Source organism: Tachyglossus aculeatus, chromosome 3 (genome assembly GCF_015852505.1).
Source record: "Tachyglossus aculeatus isolate mTacAcu1 chromosome 3, mTacAcu1.pri, whole genome shotgun sequence".
Lineage (NCBI taxonomy): Eukaryota > Metazoa > Chordata > Mammalia > Monotremata > Tachyglossidae > Tachyglossus > Tachyglossus aculeatus.
The window spans coordinates 54,758,844-54,765,414 of record NC_052068.1 but is presented as its reverse complement, the minus strand read 5'-3'; the positions used below and the strand labels follow the sequence as shown (position 1 = coordinate 54,765,414).

At 44.1% G+C, this 6,571-nt stretch overlaps 1 pseudogene; it reads right to left on the bottom strand.

Moving 5' to 3' along the window:
* Positions 1–3,738: 3,738 nt before the first annotated feature.
* LOC119925939 lies at positions 3,739–3,826 on the bottom strand (annotated as a pseudogene).
* Positions 3,827–6,571: the final 2,745 nt, after the last annotated feature.

The window sequence follows — 6,571 nt, the reverse complement described above, 5'->3', positions numbered from 1 at the left end:
AAAACAAAATACAAGTCCCAGAAAAGTCATGAAAATGCAAGGCGATATCGAGAAACTGGCCACACGAATGGACTTTACACTCAGTAAAGGCGGTGGGCTACAGAGTGGGTGAAATGGCTGCAAAGAAGGTCTGCAAATTTGGGGAAAAGCAAGAAAAGACATCGGGGGAACCATCACTAGATGGATGGTGAATGGGGAGGTCGTGGTAATGATTTGCTTGTATCCACCCCAGTGCTTATTAATAATAGTTATTATTATTATGGTATTTGTTAAGCACTTACTATGAGCCAAGCACTGTTCTAAGCACTGGGGTAGATACAAGGTAATCAGGTTGTCCCACATGGGGCTCACAGTCTTAATCCTCATTTTACAGATGAGTAAACTGAGGCACAGATAATTGAAGCAGCGTGGCTCAGTGGAAAGAGCAAGGGCTTTGGAGTCAAATTCCAGCTCCGCCACTTGCCAGCTGTGTGACTTTGGGCAAATCACTTCACTTCTCTGGGCCTCAGTTCCCTCATCTGTAAAATGGGGATTAAGACTGTGAGCCCCACGTGGGACAACCTGATTACCTTTAAACCCCCCCCCCCCCCCGGTGCTTAGAACAGTGCTTTGCACATAGTAAGCGCTTAATAAATGCCATTTTTTTAAAAAAGTGACTTGCCAAGGTCACACAGCAGACAAGTGGTAGAGCCGGGATTAGAACCCATGTCCTCTGACTTCTAAACCTGGGCTCTTTCCACTAGACCATGCTAGTTCATTGCCTGGCACATAGTAAGCATTTAACAAATATAATAATAATAATGATAATTGTATTTGTTCAGTGCTTATTATGTGCTAGGCACTGTACTAAGCACTGGGGTAGATGCAAGATAATGGGGTTGGTTACAGTCCCTGTCCCACATAAGGCCTTTACAGATGAGGGAACTGAGGCACAGAGAAGTGAAGTGGCTTGCCCGAGGTCATAAAGCATCCAAGTGGCAGAGCTGGGATTAGAACCCATGTCCTCCTGATTCCCAGGCCCGTGCTCTACCTACTGACTATCGATAGGGTTTTATCTCTTTGCCCATTTTTTACTATTTTCCGACATAGCGTTGAGACTAAATTGTGCCCACCCAAAGTGAGACAGTCCCCTGTGGTGGATCCAATGTGCAAATTACTGGAAAAACCACAGGCTTGGGAGTCAGATGACCTGAGTTCTAATTCTGACTCTGCCAATTACTTACTCTGTGACCCTAGGCAAGTCACGGAGAAGCAGCGTGGCTCAGTGGAAAGAGCCCGGGCTTTGGAGTCAGAGGTCACGGGTTCAAATCCCAGCTCCCCCCTATGTCTGCTGTATGACCTTGGGCAAATCACAACTTCTCTGTGCCTCAGTTCCCTCATCTGAAAAATGGGGAAGAAGCCTGTGAGCCCCCTGAGGGACAACCTGACCACCTTGTAACCTCCCCAGTGCTTAGAACAGTGATTTGCACATAGTAAGTGCTTAATACATGCCATCATTATTATTATTACTTAACTTATTTGTGACTCAGTTTCCTCAACTGTAAAATGGTTATTAAATACCTCGTCTCTCTCCTCCTTAGACTGTGAGCCTCTTGTGGGACAAGGACTGCATCCAACCTGATTAACTTGTATCTACCTCAGGGCTTAGGACAGTGTTTGAAACATGGTAAGTGATGAACAAATATAATAACAATAATAATAATAATAATAACCTCTCCCTGCCTCCAAGTCCAACCAGGGCAATTGGAACCATTTTAGAGATGGAAAAGTAGCCACTGGACATTTATCTCTTCTGGTGCTAACCTTCTTACTGTGGCTCCATCTCGCCTGTCCTGTCATCGACCCCTGGCCCACGTCTTATCTCTGGCCTGGAACGCCCTCGCTTCTCAAATACTGTGAGCCTGCTGTTGGGTAGGGACCGTCTCCATATGTTGCCACCTTGTACTTCCCAAGCGCTTAGTACGGTGCTCTGCACACAGTAAGCACTCAATAAATACGACTGAATGAATGAAATCCTCCAAACAATCACTCTTCCCCTCTTCAAAGCCCTACTGAAGGCGCACCTCCTCCAAGAGGCCTTCCCAGACTAAGCCCCCCTTTTCCTCAATTCCCCCACCCTTCTGTGTCACCTTGACTTGCTCCCTTTGCTCTTTACCCTCTCCCCCACCCCACAGCACTTATGTATATATATATATATACATACGCATATATACATATGCATGTATATACATACGAGTATATATGTATATATATACATACGCATATATACATATGCATGTATATATACATACATATATATAATATATAGAGAGAATATAGATTATATAGTATATATATAGAATATATATAGAATTTAGATATATATATATACATAAATTCTATCTATTTATGTTGATGCCTGTTTACTTGTTACTATAAATATATATAAATTCTATCTATTTATGTTGATGCCTGTTTACTTGTTACTATAAATATATATAAATTCTATTTATTTATGTTGATGTCTGTTTACTTGTTACTATAAATATATATAAATTCTATCTATGTTGATGCCTGTTTACTTGTTTTGGTATGCATATATCTATAATTCTATTCATTCATATTGATGCCTGTTTACTTGTTTCGATGTCTATCCTCCCCCTTCCAGACTGTAAGCCTGGTGGGGGCCGGGATTGTCTCTCTTTATTGCTGCCTTGTACTTTCCAAGCGCTTAGTATGGGGTTCCGCACACAGTAAGCGCTCAATAAAGACGATTGAATGAATGAACGAACCTCAAGAGGTAGAAGCAGTGTGGCTCCGTGGAGTCAGAGGTCGTGGGTTCTAATTCCGGCTCCGCCACTTGTCAGCTGTGTGACTTTGGGCAAGTCACTTAACTTCTCTGTGCCTCAGTTCCCTCATCTGTGAAATGGGGATTAAGACTATGAACCCCACATGGGACAATCTGATTACCTTGTATACCCTCCCAGTGCTTAGAAAAGTGCTTGGCACATAGTAAGCGCTTAACAAATACTATTATTATTATCATTATTATTGTTATTATTATTATTATTATCAAGCAGTCCTACACTGCAACAGTCTGTCAGTCAATCAGTCGTATTCATTGAGAGCTTACTGTGTGCAGAGCACTCTACTAAGCACATTTTCCAGGTGAGGGAACTGAGGCCCAGAGAAGTGGAGGGACTTGCCCAAAGTCACACAGCTGACAGTTGGTCAATTAGAGAAGCAGTGTGGCTCAGTGGAAAGAGCACGGGCTTTGGAGTCAGAGGTCATGGTTTCGAATCCCGACCCCGCTACACGTCTGCTGTGTGACCTTGGGCAAGTCACTTAACTTCTCTGGGCCTCAGTTACCTCATCTGTAAAATGGGGATTGAGACTGGGAGCCCCACGTGGGACAACTTGATCACCTTTATCGCCCCAGCACTTAGAACGGTGCTCTGCACATAGTAAGCGCTTAACAAATGTCATTATTATTATTATTATTATTATCTCATTGTTGGGTAGGGACACCATCTCTATATGTTGCTGATTGTAATAATATTGGCATTTATTAAGCGCTTACTAAGTGCAAAGCACTGTTCTAAGACTTGTACTTACCAAGCACTTAGTACAGTGCTTTGCACACAGTAAGTGCTCAATAAATAGCATTGAATGAATGAATGAATACAATATAACAATATAACAGACGCAGTCCATGCCCACAATGAGCTTACAGTCTAGAGAACAAACTTACAGCCAAGAGGAAAAAGTTGGTTAGATGCCACTGAGTAGGTGGCCATGCCTTAGCAGTATATGTGTTGTAAGGACCACTACAACCTCTTCCATCCTTACGTGGCTCAGTGGAAAGAGCTCACGCTTTGAAGTCAGAGGCCATGGGTTCAAATCCCGGCTCCGCCAATTGTCAGCTGTGTGACTTTAGGCAAATCACTTCACTTCTCTGTGCCTCAGTTACCTCATCTGTAAACTGGGGATTAAAATTGTGAGCCCCCCGTGGGACAACCTGATCACCTTGTAACCTCCCCAGTGCTGAGAACAGTGCTTTGCACATAGTAAGCGCTTAACAAATGCCATTATTATTATTATTATTATTATTATTATTATTATTATCCTTCTCTCCTTTCATATAACATGGCAGTTGGGAAGCTGCATGACCTAGTAAAACCTAGGTTCTAATCTCCACTCTGCCACTTCATTCAATCGTATTTATTCAATCCTATTTATTGAGCGCTTACTCTGTGCTGAGCACTGTACTAAGCACCTGGGAAGTACAAGTTGGCAACATATAGAGACGGCACCTACCCAACAGTGGGCTCACAGTCTACACTTGTTTGCTGTGTGACCTTGGGCCTGTCGCTTCACTTCTCTGGGCCTCAGTTACCTCATCTGTAAAATGGGATTAAGACTGTGAGCCCCATGTGGGACAGGGACTGTATTCAACCTGAATGTCTTGTATCTACCCAAGCGCTTAGTACCAGTGCCTGGCACGTAGTAAGCAATTAAGAAACTCCAATTTTTTTTAAAAAAACAGCCCTTATGCCAAGCCCAAATCCCACTCACTGCAAGTTCATTCATTCATTCATTCAATAATATTTATTGAGCACTTACTGTGTGCAGAGCACTGTACTAAGCGCTTGGAAAGTACAAGTTGGCAACATCCAGAGACGGTCCCTACCCAACAGTGGGCTCACAGTCTACACTTGTTTGCTGTGTGACCTTGGGCCTGTCGCTTCACTTGTCCGGGCCTCAGTTACCTCATCTGTAAAATGGGATTAAGACTGTGAGCCCCATGTGGGACAGGGACTGTATTCAACCTGAATGTCTTGTATCTACCCAAGCGCTTAGTACCAGTGCCTGGCACGTAGTAAGCAATTAAGAAACACCAATTTTTTTAAAAAAACAGCCCTTATGCCAAGCCCAAATCCCACTCACTGCAAGTTCATTCATTCATTCATTCAATAATATTTATTGAGCACTTACTGTGTGCAGAGCACTGTACTAAGCGCTTGGGAAATACAAGTTGGCAACATACAGAGACGGTCCCTACCCAACAGTGGGCTCACAATCTACACTTGTTTGCTGTGTGACCTTGGGCCTGTCGCTTCACTTCTCCGGGCCTCAGTTACCTCATCTGTAAAATGGGATTAAGACTGTGAGCCCCATGTGGGACAGGGACTGTATTTAACCTGAATATCTTGTATCTACCCAAGCGCTTAGTACCAGTGCCTGGCACATAGTAAGCAATTAAGAAACACCAATTTTTTTAAAAAAACAGCCCTTATTCCAAGTCCAAATACCACTCACTGCAAGTTCATTCATTCATTCATTCAATAATATTTATTGAGCACTTACTGTGTGCTGAGCACTGTACTAAGCGCTTGGGAAGTACAAATTGGCAACATACAGAGACGGTTCCTACCCAACAGTGGGCTCACAGTCTACACTTGTTTGCTGTGTGACCTTGGGCCTGTCGCTTCACTTCTCCGGGCCTCAGTTACCTCATCTGTAAAATGGGATTAAGACTGTGAGTCCCATGGGGAACAGGGACTGTATTCAACCTGAACGTCTTGTATCTACACAAGCGCTTAGTACAGTGCCTGGCACGTAGTAAGCAATTAAGAAACACCAATTTTTTTTAAAAAAAACAATCCTTGTGCCAAGCCCAAACCCCACTCACTGCAAATTCATTCATTCATTCATTCAATAATATTCATTGAGCGCTTACTGTGTGCAGAGCACTGTACTAAGTGCTTGGAAAGTACAAGTTGGCAACATACAGAGACGGTCCCTACCCAACAGTGGGCTCACAGTTTACACTTGTTTGCTGTGTGACCTTGGGCCTGCCGCTTCACTTCTCCGGGCCTCAGTTACCTCATCTGTAAAAAGGGATTAAGACTGTGAGCCCCATGTGGGACAGGGACTGTATTCAACCTGAACATCTTGTATCTACCCAAGCGCTTAGTACAGTGCCTGGCACGTAGTAAGCAATTAAGAAACACCAATTTTTTTTAAAAAAACAGTCCTTACGCCAAGCCCAAATCCCACTCACTGCAAGTTCATTCATTCGTTCATTCAATAATATTTACTGAGAGCTTACTGTGTGCAGAGCACTGTACTGAGCGCTTGGGAAGTACAAGTTGGCAACATATAGAGACGATCCCTACCCAACAGTGGGCTCACAGTCTAGAAGGGGGAGAGTTAAATCCAGCTCCTCTGGAGCAGGCTCTTCCCCACAAAACCTTTCAGCGACTTGAAGACGGTGATTGAGTGATCCAGGCAGAGCACTCGCAATTCCCTTATCCTAAGGCGTCTGTGTCCCACTGTCCTTTTCACTGTTGCTCCTCTCTGACCCAGCTCTATTTTCCCCAAATCACTCATTTGGAAGCCCCCGGAACCGCCCGAGGGCCTGGATGGTAGCCGACCCTGGCGTAGGGGAACGTGAGTTTCCACTCCTTGCCTACCCGTCGCTCACTGAAGTTCGAGAAGCAGCCTGGCACTGCCGACTCCAAATGCTGCTTCATGGCCACTTGGATCTCTGTGGGATGTGGTTTGGTAAAAGTCCTGTCGTGTCTTCCTG